Consider the following 10,349-nt stretch of genomic DNA (forward strand, 5'->3'; position numbering starts at 1 on the left):
TCCGCTCCCCGAGGCTGATGGGCCTCCGAGGAGCCCCTGCCAGCCGCCCAGGCCCCATTGCAGACGCATTTATGGTGGCAGCCCCGTTCTGGCTTTGTTGAATGAAAGGTAAGTCGTGGCCCTAAATAATGAAGACAGGGCTAATGGACCCCGAGCAGCCGGGCAGCTCAGGATGCAGGCCCCCAATCAGAGGAGAGAGGCGCTCCCTCCCAGGTTCTCTCCTCTCAGACCCAAAGGCTCACCTGCTCCCTGAAATCCAAGTGGCCACATTCTCTAGGCCCGCCTGCAGGGAGCCAAAGGGGTGTGTCCCAGCCCCCAGCACGGAGAATAAAATGCTGAAATCCCTGCCTCCCTCCAGCCCCACCTCACCCCGTGCTCCCTCCTGTCCTGTGGCTCCAGGCTCTCGCGGCACCAGCTCATCCAGGCCTGCCCGGGACCGCCCTGGTTTTAGCACAGTTCCAGGCAAGCCGGGACAGTTAGTCATCCTACTCCAGCCCTACGTGGATGGTCCTTCCTGGTCAATGTCCGGCTTCTTTTAGCTCCTGGGGATGAGGGAGCAGACTAAACACCACCTCTCAGAGAGGCTTTCCCAGACCCCTACCTTAGCCAGTCTCCCCCAGCCCCAGTGCTGGGGAGCAGAGCTGCCTGCCCCTGGCCGCTGCCCCATCCTGTGGGAGAGGGCGGGGCCTGCAGCCACAGCGGGCTGCCGCAGGCCTGGGCGGGGCGCCTGGTATGCGAGGGCCGGCCTGGTGGGAAGAGCTGCCTCCAGCTCAGTGCGGCTCAAGCCTGCCTGCACACTAGAACCGCCTGGGCAGTTGTTCAAACAGCGCCCGAACTGAGACCTCCTCCCCAAAGTGAAACCAGAGTCCGGGAGCAGGGCCCTGGTATCTGTATGTTTTTCATCAGCGGCAGAAGAAAATCTGGGTTCAGACACATCCAAGCTGCGTGGCCTGGGGCTTGCTGTCCAGGAGTCGGGGCTTCGTCTAAAATAGCAAGACTTCCCGGTACGGTAAGAAATAGGGGGCCAGGCCCAAAGGAAGTTCAGGACTTGCTCTGCCCTGGCTTTTCCGCTGCTGGGTGGATAGGCCATGGGCTCCAAGACCCAGTCTGAGGCCTTGGGCAGCACACAGCAGGGCCTTGCCGTCCCGACCTGTCCCCGGTCTCCAGATCACCACGGCCGCGCACACGGCTGGGCCTGGGGGACCGGCTGTGTCAGGACCTTCCCTGCTGCCCTGTGAACGCGCCTGCCCGCTGACCGTGGTGCTCGGAGGTCCTCCCCAGCGCCAGGCCGGCAGTGCAACCACCCCGCCAGAGACCCGCCCACCCGGCGCGTGTCCCGCCGGGCCCACGCAGGGCACTTTTCACCCATGTTTCCGGAAAGTTGTTTCCCGACGATGTTGATGAGTCTCGTAGTCGACGCGGTGGGTGGTGACCATCACTCCTTTTTTCTTTTTGATGAAATAGACTAGATTACAGTACAAAATACGGTATAAAATCGCACGCAGGTCAGGTCACCCTCTGCTCAGTTTGTTTCAGTTACGCGTGAAAATGGAGGACTCCGGCCCCAGGGAGCACCGGGTTCGGCTGCACCCGGGAGCTCGGCACCGCCGCCCAGGACAGGGACCAGGGAGAGTGAGCATCCTGGAGGGAGCTGGGCGGAGCGCTGAGGGCAGCCCGCGGGGCCAGGACTGTTGGGGGAGCTGGACCCCTGCCCAGGTTTCAGACCCGTTACCCTGCTCGGGTTCAGCCAGCCCTCCCAGGAGGCCCAGGGCTCCTCTGGCTCGGGAGCACTGAGGCAGGCGTGTCCTCTCCATGGTGTCCTGTGTGGACAGCTCTCTCTCTGAGCTGCCGCTCCAAGAGACACCGACTCTGGCATATGGCCGTTGGGTGCACCAGTTGGGACTATTTTGGATACAAGTAACAGAAAACTCAACCCAAACAGATTAAACAAAAGGAATTTATTGGGGGGCCGGCCCGGTGGCACAGCGGTTAAGTGCACGTTCCACTTCGGCAGCCCGGGGTTTGCTGCCTGGATCCTGGGCGCAGACATTCACACCACTTCTCAAGCCACACTGAGGCAGACATCCCACATATAAAGCAGAGGAAGATGGGCACCGATGTTAGCTCAGGGCCAGTCTTCCTCAGCAAAAAGAGGAGGATTGACGGCAGATGTTAGATAAGGGCTAATTTTCCTCAAAAGAAAAAGGGGGGATTTATTGGACCCCATAACTGAAGGTCAGAGTAGACTGCCTCAGGAATGGTGTGACCCAATGAAGCAACATCCTCGGGACCCTCCTCTTTGCTCTATGTCGCTTCCTTGGGCAGACAGTTTCCCCCTTTGTTGCTCAAGCCTTGCATTCTCTCAGTCTAGCCGAAGTCTAGCCAGAAAGAAAAGGAACGTTTCTTCCCGGTAGCCCTTCCTCCAGGCCCAGGATTCCTTCATCAGGCTTTGACCATTTGGATCAGGTCCTCACCCCCGCACTGAGGCGGGGCATGCAGGGCACTGATTCACCCAGCCTGGGTCACGTGCTTCTGGCCTGGCAACACCTGGATTGAGTGGGAAGGACCTGGTTCCTCCTAAGGCATCAAGGTGCTGCTTTAAACAGAAGGGAGGATGCATGATGGTACAGTAATCACAGTAATAGATGCCCACTGCCCTGAGCGGGTGCAGTAAGCACAGTAATAGATGCCCATTGCCATGAAGGGTGAACTGAGCACAGTAATAGATGCCCACTGCCCTGAGTGGGTGAAGTAAGCACAGTAATAGATGCCCACTGCCCTGAGCTGGTGCAGGAAGCACAGTAATAGATGCCCATTGCCATGAAGGGTGAACTGAGCACAGTAATAGATGCCCACTGCCCTGAGTGGGTGAAGTAAGCACAGTAATAGATGCCCACTGCCCTGAGTGGGTGAAGTAAGCACAGTAATAGATGGCCACGGCCCTGACCTGGTGCAGGAAGCACAGTAATACACGCTCACTGCCCTGAGAGGGTGCAGTAAGCACAATAATAGATGCCCACTGCCCTGAGCGGGTGAAGAAAGCACAGTAACAGACACCCACGGCCCTGAGCAGGTGAAGTAAGCACAGTAATAGACACCCACTGTGGTGAGCGGATGAAGCAAGCACAGTAATAGACGCCCACTGCCCTGAGAGGGTGCAGTAAGCACAGTAATAGACACCCCCTGTCCTGAGCTGGTGAAGTAAGCACAGTAATAGACGCCGACTGCCATTAACGGGTGAAGTGAACACAGTAGTAGACACCCACTGCACTGAGCGGGTGCAGGAAGCACACTAATATAAACCCACTGTCCTGAATGGGTGCATTAAGCCAGTAATAGATGCACACTGCCCTGAGCGGGTGAAGTAAGCCCAGTAATAGATCAACACTGCCCTGAGTGGGTGAAGTAAGCCCAGTAATAGATGCCCACTGCCCTGAGCGGATGAAGCAAGCACAGTAATAGATGCCCACTGTCCTGAGCGGATGAAGCAAGCACAGTAATGGATGCCCACTGTCCTGAGCCGATGAAGCAAGCACAGTAATAGCCGCCCACTGCCATGAGAGGCTGCAGTAAGCATAGTAATAGCCGCCCACTGCCATGAGAGGGTGCAGTAAGCACAGTAATAGACACCCCCTGTCCTGAGCTGGTGAAGTAAGCACAGTAATAGATGCCGACTGCCATTAACGGGTGAAGTAAACACAGTAGTAGACACCCACTGCACTGAGCGGGTGCAGGAAGCACACTAATATATACCCACTGTCCTGAATGGGTGCATTAAGCCAGTAATAGAAGCACACTGCCCTGAGCGGGTGACGTAAGCCCAGTAATAGATGCACACTGCCCTGAGTGGGTGAAGTAAGCCCAGTAATAGATGCACACTGCCCTGAGGGGGTGAAGTAAGCCCAGTAATAGATGCACACTGCCCTGAGCGGGTGAAGTAAGCACAGTAATAGATGCCCACTGCCCTGAGCGGGTGAAGTAAGCCCAGTAATAGATGCACACTGCCCTGAGCTGGTGAAGTAAGCACAGTAATAGACGCTGACTGCCACTAACGGGTGAAGTAAACACAGTAGTAGACACCCACTGCACTGAGCGGGTGCAGGAAGCACACTAATATATACCCACTGTCCTGAATGGGTGCATTAAGCCAGTAATAGAAGCACACTGCCCTGAGCGGGTGAAGTAAGCCCAGTAATAGATGCACACTGCCCTGAGCGGGTGAAGTAAGCCCAGTAATAGATGCACACTGCCCTGAACGGGTGAAGTAAGCCCAGTAATACGTGCACACTGCCCTGAATGGGTGAAGTAAGCCCAGTAATAGATGCACACTGTCCTGAATGGGTGCATTAAGGCAGTAAGACGTGCACACTGCCCTGAACGGGTGAAGTAAGCCCAGTGATAGGTTCACACTGCCCTGAACGGGTGAAGTAAGCCCAGTAATAGATGCACACTGCCCTCAGCTCTTGAAGGAGGGAGCACATAACCAGGGGTCCCTGCAATGGATGGGGAGCACATCAACTCAGCTGAACTGGAACTTCCTTTCCCAGCATTCGCCTCTCTGCACAGTTCTCAGTTAGCACGTGTGGGCCACAAGGGACATGTTGCCCTAGGTTGGCAGGCGGAGCGGCAGTGGAGGCTGTCTCCTCAGTGCTCTGGAGGTCGGTGCACATAGGAGGCATCTCTGGGGCTCCCACTGGGCAGATCTGCTGGCTCACTGGCGTTATGTGGCAGCAGCCAGGCCCACAGCCCCTCCAGCAACTGCTGGGTCCTCCTTTGGCTTCTCCAGTGCTGGGCCATGAAGAAGGTTGCCGGCTGCTCCTGCAGGACACCCTCATGGGTGAACCTGGAGGCCGGCAGAAGCTGAGAGGCTGATGCGGTGCCAGGCCCAGTTTGTCCTTGCGTCCTCCACCTTGGATCCATCTTCCCCTCCCAATCGCTAGGCTCCAGGCTCCAGGACCAGACACAGAAGCAATGGCTTTGTGTAGACGGTTTGACCACCTCCCACAATGGGATAAGGTCAGACCCCTATACTACATCCTTCATGATGTGCAATCTCCCGGTGGCTCTGCTCCTCTGATGGAACCCTGGCAGGGACAGCCCCTGAGCTGCCTGCTCTGAGACATCCTGATAAGCACAAGAATGGCACCTGGGACCAATGCCGGGAGGAGCCTCCATCCCTGCCTGTGAAGATTCCCAGGGTCACCCCAAGCACCATCTGTAGTCCACTTCAGTCAGGCACCCAAGTCCATTTTGGAAGAAGCTTTGGCCCTGGGAAAAAACCTGGATTTGAGTCACTCCATGGGGACACAAAGCACCATGTGAGCTGAGACATCTCCCCACAGCCACTCCACCTCCCCAGTTTATACCAACAGAAACACCCTCACTGCGTGCGTCTCACTATTTATGGATGCAGGCACAGATGGCAGAGGTCTTAGGGTTGACTGGCTGGAATCCAGCCCCATCCAAACAACTGCTCTAAGCCAATCGTGGTCATCCTGCTCTCCTTGACAGGCATTTAGAAAATGGTTTAGAAATAGGTGTGTGGCCCTATCTTGGCCAATGAGAGCAGTTATGGCAATAGTTACTTGCCAACAGCTATTAGTTAGTAGCCAATAGCTATTTATCGGGTATTTCCCACTGGCAGGGGAATTTTTACGTGAGGTCATAAAACTAACCTTGGCCAATGAGTCATGAGAGGAAGCCATGTGTGTCACTTCTAAGCCAGAGCATTTAACTGCTGGCGCCAGACCCTCCAGAGCTCTCTTTCCCTTTGGCACAGTCACCAACAACATTCAAGATGGCAGCTGCTCCCTCAGCCTGAGTCCCTGAGCGACTTGAATGGGAGGACCCCTTAGTGACCAGCTATGGCATGTAGCATAAGTGAAAAAGAGACCTTTGTTGTTTCAAGTCACTGAGACTTTGAGAGTTTTTGTTATTTCTGTGTAACCGAATTTATCCTGACTGTCACAAAATTCTACTGGGGGTAAGCGGAGAGTGTCTGTCTCTAGGAATGAGGTACAGAAAGAGAGCCGATAAGTCCCTTTTCTTCCTCTAGGTGGTGCTGTGGAGGGATGAGAAGCCTGGAGCTCAGCTGCCATCTTGAGACCAGACGCCAGTCTGAGGGAAAGCCACCAGCGTGAAGACCCTGTGGCAGAGGAACAGGGAGAACTGGGGTCCTTGAGGACATGGCCACCGGGTCAACCAGCTCTGCAAGCTCTCTTCTTCTCCACTTCCTGTTACATGAGATACACAATCCCTTCTTGTTTAAACCAGTTTCAGTCGGAGTTTTTTCTACTTTCAGTTGAAAACACCCTAACTGATACATGGTGGGGATAGATTTCTTCCTCAGACACCTTTGGATGGAGTAGTTTTATTTATTTATTTTTTTAATTTTATTTTTTTCCTTTTTCTCCCCAAAGCCCCCCAGTACATAGTTGTATATTCTTCTTTGTGGGTCCTTCTAGTTGTGGCATGTGGGACGTCGCCTCAGCGTGGTTTGATGAGCAGTGCCATGTCCGTGCCCAGGATTCGAACCGACGAAACACTGGGCTGCCTGCAGCGGAGCGCGCGAACTTAACCACTCGGCCACGGGGCCGGCCCCTGGATGGAGTAGTTTTAAATCAACTTACCCGTAAAGAACCTCCACCCAAGAAAGATGCAAAGTCTCAACCAAGGCCACACATCGTCTCCTCCCGACCAGAGAAGTAAGCAGGTTTGGACGACGTGTTGGTCAGCTGGAGGTACAGAAACCAAACTCAAAATTGGCCTATGGAAAACAAGGGCAGGAGGGGAGGGCGGGACTATGTTGGTTCATGTAACCAGAAAGGATGGGGGCAATTGGAACCTCAGGCATGGCTGGACTCAGGGGCTCCACGATGTTGTCAGGAATCTGCCTTTCTCATCTCCTAACTGTATTTCCTTCCACGTCAGCTTTACCCTCACTCAGGCTCTGGCCAAAGGATCCTGGGGAGTATTTGGTTCACATTCGACCAGCCTGAACGTCCCAGCGGCAGCATATCTCTTTCTCAACGCCGCAGCAGAGGGCCCGAGTTGGGTTCTCACTGGCCCAGCACGAGTCGTGCTCGTGGCCCTGAGCAATCGGCCTGGCCTGGGGAACCGTGCTCTGCTTGTCCGGACTCTCATCTCAGGTCTCTTTCTGCAGCCAAGACGGGGCTCGTCCTCTCTGAACCAAAGGAGTGAAGAGAGAAAGGTTCAGTCCCCCAAAGAAAACAAGTGTTTCTGCCAGAAAGGAGGACACCCGGCCGGCAAACGCAGTAGATAAAGATGTCTGTTCAGGGCTGGTACTTGGTTTACAGGAGAAGGCGGCTGGGCTGGGGGGAGGTGAAACGACTGTTATGTCCAGTGTGTGCCAACCCAACAGCTAGGAGGGGAGGGATATGACCAGGGGAAGACACTGTCTCCCCTGGCTTCACCCAGGAAAAGGCCAGAGACAAGGATGTTAATGGAAGGGGTCTATCTGGTAGGGGAAGGACACACACTGGCAGCAGGGAGGGGACACAAGACAGAAAAGGGCAGGCAGCCAAGCAGGGGCGTGTTTCAGGCGCGTCGGAGCTGTGGGCAGTGAAGCCCAATCCCACAGGGGGCCTGCGAGACTGCAGAGACCCCGCCTCAGAGTTATCCCACCCAAAGGCTGGGGGAGTTGGGGTGCCCAGCCACCAAGGCCAGGGGGCGAGGGCTGTCCCCGCAGGTTGGTCCCCTGGCATGACTGGACCGCCGTGCAGGTGGACACAGGTGTGTTCCGGAGCGTTGGAGGAAGGAGGCAGGTACACAGATGCAGGGACTGGCTGTCGGACTTCAACTTGCAGGCTATGGCAGGGCCCCAGGAGTGTCTGCTGTGGAACCAACACTGTTTAAGTCACCACGTGTGCTCTCCAAGTAAGCACTTCAAATCCCAGCAAGAGCTCTGCGAGGCAGCTCTCAACATCCAGATCCACGAGGAGCCTCAGGAAGCGGCCCTCAGCTGGCAAGATGGAAGGGTGGGGTGTGAACCCTGGATGGCTGGCTCAGAAGCCACTGCTCTCCCCACAAAGCCCCACAAATTCAGCAAGGGGATTCTAGGCCACCGCCCAGCCTGCCAACTTCTCAGAGAAGGAAAACTGAGCGGCCACTTCAGAGACCCTCGAGCGGCCTGCCTTGCCAAAGGCCACTCTCCGGGGCCCCCTGTTCCGGGCGCCTTGCGTGCCCACTGCGATCTGCAGCATCGCCTTTCCTTCAGTGGCAGCGCTCTTGGCAGAGTCTCTTCTCAGGAACGTTTTTCTGCGGCCGCTAATGAGTGCCCCTTACATTTCCCGGGAAAGGCTGCCTCTTCCCCAAGTGCCTCATGATCTCCACTCCTGATTGCAGGCTTCCCAGAGCTCGGCTCTTATTTCTGAAGTGCTGATGGGCGCGGGAGGAGAGGAAAGTGAGGAGAGGAAAAGGTTCTGGAGCTCAGCTCTTCTACAGAAACTGCAGTCTCGGGAGGCAATTTTTCAGGCAATCACAATTGTAAGGAAGAGAAAAGAGCTCCATTTTCTTTTCACTTCTCTGCATGATTTATCCCTGCTTTGTGCCCCAGTATAAGCCACAGTCATTCTTGCATAAATCATGACTTGTCATGTAAAGATTTGCCGCTTTTTCTTGGTGATTTTATTTTATCATAGGAACAAAATTATCTCCAGAAATCTCATCCCTAATTTTTAAAATTAAAGTCTTTAGGAAAATGTGACTTGAGTTGGAGAAGTTTGTATTACATGTAGTTTTCAAGAAGTCACGTGCATGTTCTCCTAGCTGCAGGCACGCTTGTGAAGCACGTGCCCGGCGCGCTCTGAGCGCTCTGCACGCATTGCCTAACTTAATCCCCACCCAGCCCGATGAGGTCAATGCTGATGTTATTTCCATTTGGCAGATACGAAAACTGAGGCCCAGAGAGATTAAGTCACTTGCCCAAAGTGGAGCTGGGCTTTTAGCCACAGCAGCTTGGCCCGGAGTACACACCCTTTAGTGCAGCTCTCCATCCACAGACAAACGTCCTGGCACCCAGACACTCACGCCCACCCACAGGCGCACATGTGCCCCCAGCACTCCTGCATGTGCGAGCACACACACTCCTTTCTGCTGGCTCTCTCCCACGTCCAGGCCTCTCTGCCTCCCGGCGAGTCCTGGTACCAAGGAGCGAAAGATGCCTCTGCCCGCGAAGCCTCTGCTGGGAAGCCAGGACCCTCGTCTCCTTGTTTAAAACCGTCCGGGCACCGCCCTGTCTTCCATCCCTCAAGTGGGAGGGACGCCCCAGCTGTTCCAGCGCCACTGCCACTCTGATCCCTTCATTGACTCCTGAAGAGGGTGGGACCTGTGTTCCTGTTCAGTTGGAGAAACTGATACCCAGAGAGAAAAAGTGAGTGGCCCGGAGTCATCCTGGGAGTAGGAAGCAGGGCAGGGTGGGTGTCCGGTCCCCGCCAGGTTCCCCTGGGGCACAGGATGTACTTTGCAGGTCTGGGCATGGGCTGGGCGGCACTGAGGGCTTCCCCAGCAGACCTGGGCATGGACATTAAGGCCCCCGTTAGGGTGGTGGCATTTTGGAGGGTCTGTCACAGCCCAGAGCAGTCCCACTAAAACCCCAAGTCAGGCTGAGGGATGATGACACTTAATAACCCAGCCGGCCGGCCCACGTGCCTCCCCCTGTGTCCCTCACTCTCTAGGAGCCGGCAGGGCCTGGTCCCCAGGATGGCTTTCCATCTCGCACCAGCCCCGAGCGCAAGGCGGCTAGTGCAGCAGCCAGAGCTGTAAATCTCAGCTTCCTCTCCCCATTCCCCGGCTTCTCCATCACTCTGGGCGGCTGGAAGTTTTATGGAAAGACAAAAAATAAAAAAATAATAAAAAACAAAAAAATAAATTACTCGGGAATTTGTTTTTAATTAAGCAATAAGGCTCGATGAGGCCTGGCTGCTGCCTCGTAAAGCCGCTCCCAGGGCGTGGGGAGGCATTTGGTCCAGATGAGTGCCTCAAATCAGCCCGGAATGTGATTAGATGATTACTCCCCGGAGCTCGCACAAGATGCTCTTCCCCGGAGTTGGCTTATTGCTATTATAAAAAGTCTGCGGGCAGGAGGGAGAGGAGCTGCTCTGCTGCTTGGAGAAGATGAAAACGCCGATTCTGGCTGTCAGGGCAGACGTCAGGGCCCGAGCTGCCCTCACTCCCCCTCGCCACACCTGCTCACGTGGGGGAACCCATGGGTGGCCGGATGCTAACATCTTTCACAATAAATGGGTCCCTGTACACAGGGACTAGGAGGTTTCCACAGGGGAGCAAGGGGCAGGGTACAAGGAAACCTCTCTCAGAGATACTTTCTCCTC

The 10,349-nt window shown here is 55.3% G+C and overlaps 1 long non-coding RNA gene across 3 annotated transcripts; it reads left to right on the forward strand.

Moving 5' to 3' along the window:
- The first annotated feature begins 732 nt into the window (after nt 1–732).
- Nucleotides 733–9,889, forward strand: LOC139085414 (uncharacterized). 3 transcript variants are annotated; one of them, XR_011543668.1, is made up of 7 exons: nt 773–1,004; nt 6,056–6,326; nt 6,465–6,740; nt 7,163–7,997; nt 8,365–8,505; nt 9,136–9,391; nt 9,696–9,889. It is a non-coding gene; the product is annotated as an uncharacterized lncRNA (long non-coding RNA). The 3 variants fall into 3 exon arrangements; XR_011543670.1 differs by having other exon boundaries at nt 6,465–6,704; XR_011543669.1 differs by lacking the exon at nt 8,365–8,505 and having other exon boundaries at nt 733–1,004.
- The last annotated feature ends 460 nt before the right edge of the window (nt 9,890–10,349 follow it).

This window comes from Equus przewalskii, chromosome 9 (assembly GCF_037783145.1).
Source record: "Equus przewalskii isolate Varuska chromosome 9, EquPr2, whole genome shotgun sequence".
Lineage (NCBI taxonomy): Eukaryota > Metazoa > Chordata > Mammalia > Perissodactyla > Equidae > Equus > Equus przewalskii.